Source organism: Adiantum capillus-veneris, chromosome 5 (genome assembly GCF_014529385.1).
Source record: "Adiantum capillus-veneris isolate H3 chromosome 5, ASM1452938v2, whole genome shotgun sequence".
Classification (NCBI taxonomy): Eukaryota; Viridiplantae; Streptophyta; class Polypodiopsida; order Polypodiales; family Pteridaceae; genus Adiantum; species Adiantum capillus-veneris.
The window spans coordinates 127,780,472-127,790,842 of NC_140935.1; the positions used below are offsets into that span (position 1 = coordinate 127,780,472).

A 10,371-nucleotide genomic window follows, 5' to 3' on the forward strand; every position below is an offset into this window, starting at 1 on the left:
CTATCACCATGGTTGCTACCTCGCCAAAGATAAGTTTGCTATAAATATTGCATTAAATAAGTTTTTCCCTCACACCCCCGAGGGATTTTCATCACCTGCATCATTTCTCTCTTTCTCTCTCTCTCTCTCTCTCTCTCTCTCTCTCTCTCTCTCTCTCTCTCTCTCTCTCTCTCTCTCTCTCTCTCTCTCTCAGTTTGCAAAGTTTGTGTCATTTCAAATCACCGTTGTTTGCGCCCTAGCCGCCCAAAGCTAGGTGGTGCCCCTTGTTTACTTCACCGTTGCCGGCTTGGCATGCATCGGCTCCTGGCATTTGAGGCCATTCGGGTCCATGTCGCGCTCTGTTGCGCTCGTCATTTGGTGCCCCCACGGAGGAGGGCTTCTTGAAAACCTCCGGTTTACAATGCTGAAGACAACGCACATCGTCGACCATGGACGAATGGCTGCAAGAATTCTCCAACTGGAGAACGGAGGAGGAAGAGATTGAAGAGGCACTGACCGCTTTCATTGAAGTACTACTGCCAGGTTGTAGTGTCGTCAATATTCAAGAGGTAAGCTCTCCATCTCGTATTGCTCGTGCTAACCAAAAATTAAGAGCATCAGGTGGAAAGGCTATGAAATGCCATCACTGTTGTCGACCAAAGCACATTATCAATGAATGCCAGCAACAATGAAGGTAACGAAGAGGCCGAAGTCATCTACATTGACATCGATCTTGGTGGAAGAAGAAAACGAAAGGTTGAATGTGGAGCCAATCACTGGAATGAGTGTACTGCAACAAACTCCCATGCCTTTCACTTGGGACTGCATAAAAGAAGTCAGCTCTTTACTTCATAAGTTTATTCCATGGAGCTTTCAAAACTCCATCATTGCTTATGAGATTAAAGATCTCTCTGTGCGTAAGCGTCTACTTAATGTGGGGGCTGTGGGATGTGTACCTCCATGGGTGGAAGAAATGGATATTGTTCAAATTAAACAATGTGATGATCGTGACTTTTCTAGTCATATGTTTGTATATACTGTTGTTCGAGAGGTGGATGTGGAAAGAAGAAATGTGCGAATCACAAGGCTTCTCCAAATACAAAGTAGCGCGCAACTTTGGAAGGCGGGAGTCAAAGATCCTAATTGGCAAGATATATCCCTTTGTGTTGCAGTAGTTTCTGGTTGGTAGGTTCTCAAAAAAAAGAAAATAATGAAAGACAATAATATTATGCTTTTGCCATGCATGTTGCAAGTTTGTTTGTAACACGTGATATTTTGGAATCATCTTTGATAGTTATGTTTTTGATAGATAGTGTCATTTACAATCATGATGTAACTATAATCATTGTTCTAAACTTTTAAGTCTTTTCTTTTCAAAACCTTGAGGAATACTTTGTTAGCTCTCTTTAAGAAAATCCAATTGTAATCTTTACGTATTTTTTACATCTTTATGGTTTATAACTTCATTTGTCATAGTGCTCGATGGCACAAAATGGTCGCCCTGTCCCATCATACGCTGATATCTTTTGTCCACCTGAGCCCAAATTGAGAGATCCAAGCAGGCTTTATGGAAAAAAGATTTTAGAGGTGTACTACAATAGGATCATTATCCTACATTTCTACAAAATTATAAGGATGTAAGAAAATGGTTCAAAGATTACTCTTTTGTGAGTGATTTGCTGCATAACCTTGAAGAGCAAGAGAAGATTAAAGCATTGATCAAAGAAAACAAAGGAAGTTTGAATTTAAAGATGCAGCTTACACTTGGGCATCAGAGGATATCTATCAGTTTGTCATTAGCTATGCACAGTCGCAAAGAACGTATATATGACAAGAAAAAAACCTCAAAGCCTGTAAGTATTACTCTTTCCAACTCTTTGGTATTATTATTATATATTTCATTATGTTTGATGATTTTTATGCTTGTTGAAAGGTATGTCTTGCTTCCAATACTTCAGAAGGAGAACATGATCCCAAGAAAGGAAATCTAGATCTAAATGTGGCGATTGTAGAAGAAGAAAGCCACAATGGGAGTGGACATGAGAATACTCCTACAACCATGGTAACATGCACTTTACTTATGTTTATTTCTTATGGCTAGTATCATTTTATTCTTTGAATTTTTGATCATGTAATACTTAAATCAACTTAATTTGTCTACTTATTGTTTACTATAAAATCTAGAGAGAAGAATTATATCTGCTTTGGAAGGAGACTCAGAAGATCGATACTCCAAACGATGATGAGGTATTAGAAGATTAAGGCAATGACTTGGATATGTTCAACATGCTATACTCCTTAATGTTTTTTTCTTTCTTCTTTTAGAATTTGGAAAACTTGGATATTGAACTCGAGAATAGTCTAGAGCATCAATCTTTTGTATTGTTGCTCACAAATGGTAACTTAAAACGAGTGAGAGCTATGCCCCATCTCCTAAGACGGGGGAGACATCACAGGTGATTTCTATTTTTTGGCTTTAAAGCATGGTTCATAACTTGATAAGTTCTAAGAGGGTTTTTTTGTGTTGTTATAGTTGGTTTCCAAACCTACTAGTGTGTCTTTGCAAGTGCATCAACAAGATGATGAAAGTATACGCAAAAGCAATAGAGAACGGAAGGTAGGTTTTCCAAAGTATTGAACAAATCACTCATGAGGATATCTTTAAGTCATATACTAGTCATAATCTCAAGTATACCACTAGCTATAGTTCTCTCTCCACTCATTTACTTATGTAGTCTCTCTCTCTCTCTCTCTCTCTCTCTCTCTCTCTCTCTCTCTCTCTCTCCCTCTCCCTCCTATATATGTACACTCATTCTTATCGATACACTTCGTTGTTTTATTATGTTTATATTTGCTATGTTTTTCTAGATGAGTGAGAAGCTTCGTAACTCCACGACTTGTAAAAAGCCAAGGCTCTTATCAAATAAAAAGAGGAGACAGGTATTTTAATAGAGAGAATTTAGTTAATGTTCTACTTTAATATGTACTTGTAATTTATATATCTTTTTGTTCTAGGATATTGGTAACATCAATGATGACAGTACTATGGATTTTGTTGAAAATGTCAATGGCGATGGTTCTTCTTGTTTATCAAATGTCACAATCCATGATAAAGTAAGTTTTTATCGTTTCATCATCATTCATTTCTATTATTACGAGAAGATGTCTTTGGATATTTGATGTGTTGAATCTTTGACTAACAAACATTGATTTTGTGCAGGTGTTCCTCCTTCTAACTGTTGAAGAGAAGGAGACGATCCTCTTAAAGTATTTTGATCTTCAAACAATAGAGGATATGTACTTAGTTTTGAAAGCTAGTTTTTTCAAAATTAGGAAGGAGGAGATTACATTTAGAGACAACAAGAGGATACTCACATTGGATGAGATGAGAGAGAGCTTAGTGGAGTGGTTGCTTTCTACGCAGAGAGTGCTTTTGAGAAGACAACTTGGTCACGAGTTGACATTTGATGAAGTGGACATTGTGTCTTTTTAAACAATTCAACATAAGTTTTTTTCTAGATTTCGTTAAATTATGAAAAAGTGATGTGATTGTGAACTGCAATTGATTGGAATTAAGAAGTCTTCTTACGGTGTCTTTGTTTATGTAATATTTAATTGTCTTCTTCATAAAATATGATTTCTAGCTCTTAAGTATTCAAAATCATTAAGAGAATTCTCCATATTATTTACTGGTAGATAAAACAGGGTTGGAATTAGCAAATAAAAAAGGCCACATTTATTGTTAGTCTAATAAGGTTATTTTGTCAAGTGCCATATTTACTACGTAAGAATGTTTTCCTATATGGACAATATTTTCTACATAGTAAAATGGTATGGGTGTCGGCTTGACAGCCGCTTTTTCGATATAGAAAATAATTTTCTACATAGAGAATTATTTCTATATAGGAAGATGTGGAGAGGAAAATTTCCTATGTAGACTACCTAGTAAATGTTCCATTTTTCCTAGTTTGCACTTTTCCTACTTACGTTCATTTCTACCTAGTAAATAGTATGGGGAATTCTCTTTTTTTACTATCTAGGAACATGTTTGAAAGTCCTTGTGTGTGTGTGTGTGTGTGAGTGAGAGAGAGAGAGAGAGAGAGAGAGAGAGATCGTTTACAGCCACCGCTCGTACACTGCCCGAATGAAGAAGAAGAAGAAGAAGGAAGGCGAGGAAGTGGACATGGATGGAAACATATCCTGCGGATGCCTCCATCGCCACAATATTTGGGAATGACTTCTTCGGACAGTTAATTAGTGAAGGACAGCTAGCTTGTTTTATAATGTCGCCCAATGATAGGGCTACCTTGTTACGTGGTTGGCCTAAAGTAAAAAGGCCCATTCTAGACGAATCACCAGTGATCACCGTAAGATTTTTTCAGAAAATAAAGCATGCGTGCTGGTTATTTTTTTTGCCAGAAAAGCGCGAGGTGAATTATATTAAGAAAGCAAAGAAGATTACAAAAGACCTGGGGACAGGGTTAGTGTAAGGTCGCTAAGAGTTAAATGTACAATCTAAGTTGAACAGTCTTACAAAGATAATCCCAATCTAGGGACCTTCCAACAAGGCGTATCCACTCACTCAGGGAGGATATCAATCTCAACCTGGATGGCTTCAAGCAACTCCTTAGCCCTCTCTAGGTCCTCTTTAGCTTCTTCTGTGATCTACTCTCTCTTGCCTTCATCAACTGTGAGCCGGTCGTAATGTTGGGCGATGCTTTCTAACATTTTTGCCTTCAGCTGGTAGATCCTGCATTCTATTTTTGAGATCCTCTGAGCCTGAAGATGAACATCATCAAAAAATACTCTCGATGAAGAAATCTGAAAAGCTCCTTCAAACAAATAGCCATTTTGCTGCCTCCAAATCAGCCACATGAACTCGGCTCTAACATGGTTCCAAGCTAAGGTGTGGAGTTTATTACTGTCGCCTAATAGAGGGGGGGCTCCTAGAGCCTTGACAACTGGTGCCCAAATAGGGCGGTTAAAAGGACAGTGAAGAAAGAGGTGGGGAAGGTCTTCTACTACTCTTTTGCATCTAGGGCAGAGACCGTTGCCTTTGCCTGCTTTGCGAGCTTTCTCCTCGGCAAGGCTGTCTTCGGAGGGGTGGAGGGATTGGTCCACAACTTCGCAAACTTAAAAGACCATTGCTTGGGCTGGAGGGTGACCTTCCATCTCCGGTTAATGACCTCGTGGGGAGAGGGGTTGGGAGCAGGCATGAGAGGAGGGGGGCGGTTCAGCGCAACTCCATTGTGCCAACACAAACCTTGTAGGAGCCAGCATTGATGAGAAGGAAATTTCCCAAGGAGCGAGGGAGAATTGAATGGAGAGATCCAAGTCTGAGAGCCATCTTTTTTGAGCCGATTCCCAGATGTGATGCCAGGACGCTACGCCCTTGTTGTGGAGCGAGAGGGCCTGCCTAGTGTCATCTTTACTGATTCCTATCAAGTTCTTATTGGGCCACCATATAGAGTCAAATGAGGTGAGAGAGAGGCTGAGTTTGGATAGCACGTTGGGCTTGATCAGCTGTTTATGTCTCTCCCATGCAAGCCAAAGAGACTTGACGAGGTCAGATCCGGCTGCTTTGACTGGATGGTCACTGAAGACTATTGTGCCAGTGGAGAGATTCCTCCATTTCTTTTGGTCTTTGATGTGGAAGGCGTCGAGCTGTTGAAATATGAGAACAGCCCATTCTGCCTCTGGATTTTTCATGGCTCTGATGATGGTTCTCATGGCCATTCGATCAGTTGCTATGAGAGGGAGATTCTGGATTCCAAGTCCCCCTAGCTTCTTGGGCACACAGCAGAAATCCCATTGGACTTTGGAGGTCTTCACTGTGTGGGGTCTCCACTCCATAAGAAGTTGCGACAGATTTTGGCTACCTCAGTAAGGTGAGAGTCAGAGGGCCTCCAACAGGCGAGGAAAAAGATGATGTAAGCTGTTAAGTAGTGATTGATTACCATCACCCTGCGTGTTAGTGAACCTTGAAAGCCAACCCAACGATTGACCTTGCTTTTGAAGTTCTGGATGGTCCAATCCCATCTTTGCTTTAGAGTTACTCCGAAGCCCATAGGAATGCCTAGCAAACGGAAGATTGAGCCTTCCTTGATAATCTTACATCCTGAGTTGAGCAGCCACTGGGGGAGGGGAATTTCCCCTTGGCGGAATCCTGTCTTAGAGTGGTTAATTCTTGAACCTAAGGCAGTGCAAAAGACTTCCATGCAACTCCAAAACTCCTTAAGGGTGTTCTGCTCGTTAGCTAGAAGGGCGTTGGTATCATCTGCGAACTGAGAGAGGCATTGCTGAGAATCCCCATCCGTTAGCTCCATCCTATCCTTAATGAGGCAATTCTGTCCATCAGCAGAGACGGCGAACAAAAGAGGGGCTAAGGGGCAGCCCTGCCTAACTGAGCGGTCTGCCTGATAAGAGTATGGGGGTGTCAGTAAAAGGTCATTCTTTAAGTTTAAAGGTGCCCCCCATAGCATACACATATGTATGCACCATCATCATTTGTGTTTGCGGAAATTTTGAGCCTCGTGTGCATCAATTTGCTGTTCTTGGGGTGGTTGGGTACTCCTTTGGGGACCCAAAATTTTTGCTATGACAATCGCAAATCTACTTCTGTGTTGCACTCATAGTGACATGCCAAGAATCAACAAATTTTATTGCTCTATTAGATGTCTTGCATTACCTTTTGAGTGTCTTTTTCTCCAGAAAAGTAGTAAATTAGATTAAAATGAGAAGAAAAATTGAAAGAGTTACAAATCCCAATAGTAGGGGTTGGGGACCAAGGGCGAAAGAGGGGAGTGGGGGAAGTTACAAATTACTAGAGGCCATTAGTAACCTCTGGGGAGAGTACAATTAAAATAGAATAGAAGGCCCATCGTTGCCAACTGGATTCTCTGAAGACCTTAAACAATGTGTCTGAAGGAGCTTCAACCTAAAAAGGTCTTTCTTATTTATGGTCTGAATATCATGATATAGAGAAGTAAGGGTCTTCTTTAACACACTGGAAAAGAGTTGAATTCCTTGAGAGCCAGACATTCCAAAGATAAGAAGCCCTCCACAAGTTCCAAAGGGCTATGTCCAAATTTTTACAGATGCCGAGAAGCAAATTTTGTGCAGTAATTAGAGCTGGGTGAACAATTTGAAGACTTTGTTGTAAATAAGCCAGACTTTTCTGGTTACAAGGACAATAAAAAAAGAGATGTTCAATAGTTTCCACTTGAGATTGACATCTGGGACAGAGTCCAGGAAGGTTTAAGAGATTTCTAGCAGTATCCCCGACCCACAAACCTTTGTGAAGAATTAACCATAGTAGAAAACTGACTTTGATGGCCAGGGGAAAGGCCCATATGCAACAAAACCTATAGACCCATTGTTTTCTGCTCCAATTTAGGCCCCATCTGTGATTGAGCTTCCTTCTTAGGTTATCATCCACCAAACCCTTAGCAGAATACCATGAGTAGATGACCCTAGCAATACCCTTTAGGGTTTTCGCTTGAGAGTAAACTTTTGATCAGCACTAAGTCTTTGAATTTGGTTATCCTTGAGGATATCTCCTCTACACATGCCCTAGAGACACCATAATGTTCTATCAAAGCATTATTTGTTAGCCAGGCACATTCTTTGAATACATCTTTCCAGGAGTGTATCCCTCTCGTGAAAGCTACATGGGATTTCCTTGACAGTCTCAGCAACACACAAAGACTTTTCTTTCTTGAAACTTTAATCTTTAAATCTATAGGAAGTTGCCCACCACTCAAATAGTGTCTCTAGTTCCAATAACTAATGTCCCCAGTGATGGAAATAGGACAACACTAGTGTCATCATTACTTTGCCATTTGGATATGTACTCCACAATAATTAATGCACCTCTTCAAAAGAGAAGGTGAATAGTCATAGTGGGCCATGGCCTATTAACATTAGTCTTGTCAATGAGCCACAAAAGTGGCTCGTCCCACTTTCTAGTAATTTGAAGATAACTTTTGCAACCAATGCCAAACCTCCATCAAAGTTCTTGAGGATGAGTTTTAGATGAAAATACAACTTCGTGGCTCAAAATTGACCCGAAAAAATAAAAAATGTGAAAACCACTTTTTCAAAAATAGAAAACTTTTATATGAAACTACATTTTTTCACCTAGCTTGGTTGTTTTGCCATGGTCAATTTTTCTTCAAAAAAATAAATAGCTCATAGGTCTGTGTTGGGATCGGAGAGCACACACACAGAGAGCCAACACGAAGAAGGAGATAGACACAGTGTGTGGCAGGGCGGTACTCACACTACAATGTGTAGTTATGAGTATAGTTATTATGAATGAGTAAATGAATGGCTGTACATGGGCGGCTGAACAACGGGCAGCCGGGCACACGAGCCTTTAACCCAACAATCTCCCACTTAAAGGCAGTGTGCCTTTAAAGTGGCCAAAGTACAGCAAAAGAAGTCAAGCCATACCCATCAGCGATCTACAGTGTGCAAACCGCTGTGAGGCTAACGACTTCGTGAGTAGATCAGCAGGTTTATCGTCAGTGTGTACCTTGACAAGCTCTATGCGCTTGTCCTCTAGCACCTCTCGTATGAAGTGATACCTCACCTCAATGTGCTTTGTCTTCGCATGGAAGACAGGATTCCGTGCCAACGCTATGGCACTCTAGCTATCACAATGTAGAATCGGAGCATCACCAGCCATACCAAGATCTCCCACTAGTCGTGAGAGCCATAGCTGTAGTGCTCAAAGCAACGTATGGCTGTAAACGTGATGCCCACGAAACCGGTCCACCTGCAACTGTGAACACATAGCCGCTAGTAGACTTCCTCGAGTCCACTGACCCTGCATAGTCTGAATCTGTATATCCGCAAACAGACATATCCTTCTCACCATAACATAGGGACAACTCTGAAGTCCCTCTCAAGTATCTGAGAATACCTCTCACTACATCCCAATGACGCTTGCCCAGGTTAGACATGTACCTGCTAACCACACCAACTGCATGAGCAAGATCTGGACGCGTAGCCACCATGGCATACATCAAGGAACCAACAGCTGACGCATAGGGAATCTGAGACATCTCTGTAGTCTCCAAATCTGTCTGAGGGCAGTCATCATGGCTGAGTTTTACATATGGAGGCAACGGGGTACTAATGGCCTTCCCCCCTTCCATATGAAAACGCTCAAGCAACCTGTCAATGTACTCTTTCTGACTAAGAAAGAGCATCTTGCGAGAACGATCATGAGTGATCCGCATACCCAAAATATGACTGGCATTCCCAAGATCCTTCATGGAAAAGGTCTCATGTAGCCTATGTTTCAAGGCATCCACATCAGAAATACACTTCCCTGCGATCAGCATGTCATCCACATACAAAACCAAAACAATAAGACTACCATCTGCAGCCTTGCGAGTATAGAGGCATGGGTCCTCGTAACTGCGTACATAACCCAATGAACTCATGAATGCATCAAACTTACGATACCATTCACGAGATGATTGCTTCAGCCCATACAAGGTCTTAAGAAGCCGGCATACCATCTTCTTTGAACCATGAATAACAAACCCACTTGGTTGCTCCATGTACAAATCCTCGTGCAAGTCCGGATGTAAGAAAGCTGTCTTTACATCCATTTGCTTCAACTCCATGTCTTCTGTAGCTACCAAGGCAAACAACATACGCAAAGTAGACATTTTCACCACTGGGGAGAAGATCTCGTCAAAATCAATGCCCTTCTGTTGCTTGAATCCTTTAGCCACAAGCCTTACTTTGTACCTAGGCTTTGCATCCATTGAACACAATTTTATCTTGTAAACCCACTTGCATGGTAGTGCCTTCTTACCCTTTGGCAAAGGAGTAAGCTCCCACGTTTCATTTTGGATCAACGAATCCATCTCTGACTGCATAGCCTGGTCCCACTTGAGCTTGTCAACACTAGACATGGCCTCATCATAACATGATGGCTCCCCGCAATCAGTCAACAATACATAATCCATAGAAGGCACAAAACGTTGAGGCTGTCTTGCACGCCGCTCTGAACGCCTCAAAGACTGTGCAGGAGGTGCATCTGGCTGTCCCACATCTACATGATCTCCCAACAAGGGCTGATCTCCCACTTGAGGGTCAATGGGCTGCCCACGAGCAGCCATGGGACCATCATACCGATGACCATCCTCCTCAAATATCACACGCCGAACCTCAACCGTTCGCGGTGATGCTCTATACATAGAGTCCTCATGAAAAACAACATCATGGTTGCGCACAATCTTCCTGTCAATAGGATCCCACAATCGATAACCCATCTCACCAGAGCTACCATAACCCAAGAAGATACATCTCTTGCTCTTTGGATCCAATTTGCTGCGTTTTGCCTTAGGTACATGTACATAAGCTTCACAACCA

The 10,371-nt window shown here is 41.6% G+C and overlaps 2 pseudogenes; one reads left to right on the forward strand and one right to left on the reverse strand.

Annotated features, from left to right (window-relative positions):
- Positions 1–1,461: 1,461 nt before the first annotated feature.
- Positions 1,462–3,472, forward strand: LOC147458085 (uncharacterized; annotated as a pseudogene).
- Positions 3,473–4,557: 1,085 nt separating this feature from the next.
- LOC147458086 (uncharacterized) lies at positions 4,558–6,069 on the reverse strand (annotated as a pseudogene).
- Between the last annotated feature and the right edge of the window lie 4,302 nt (positions 6,070–10,371).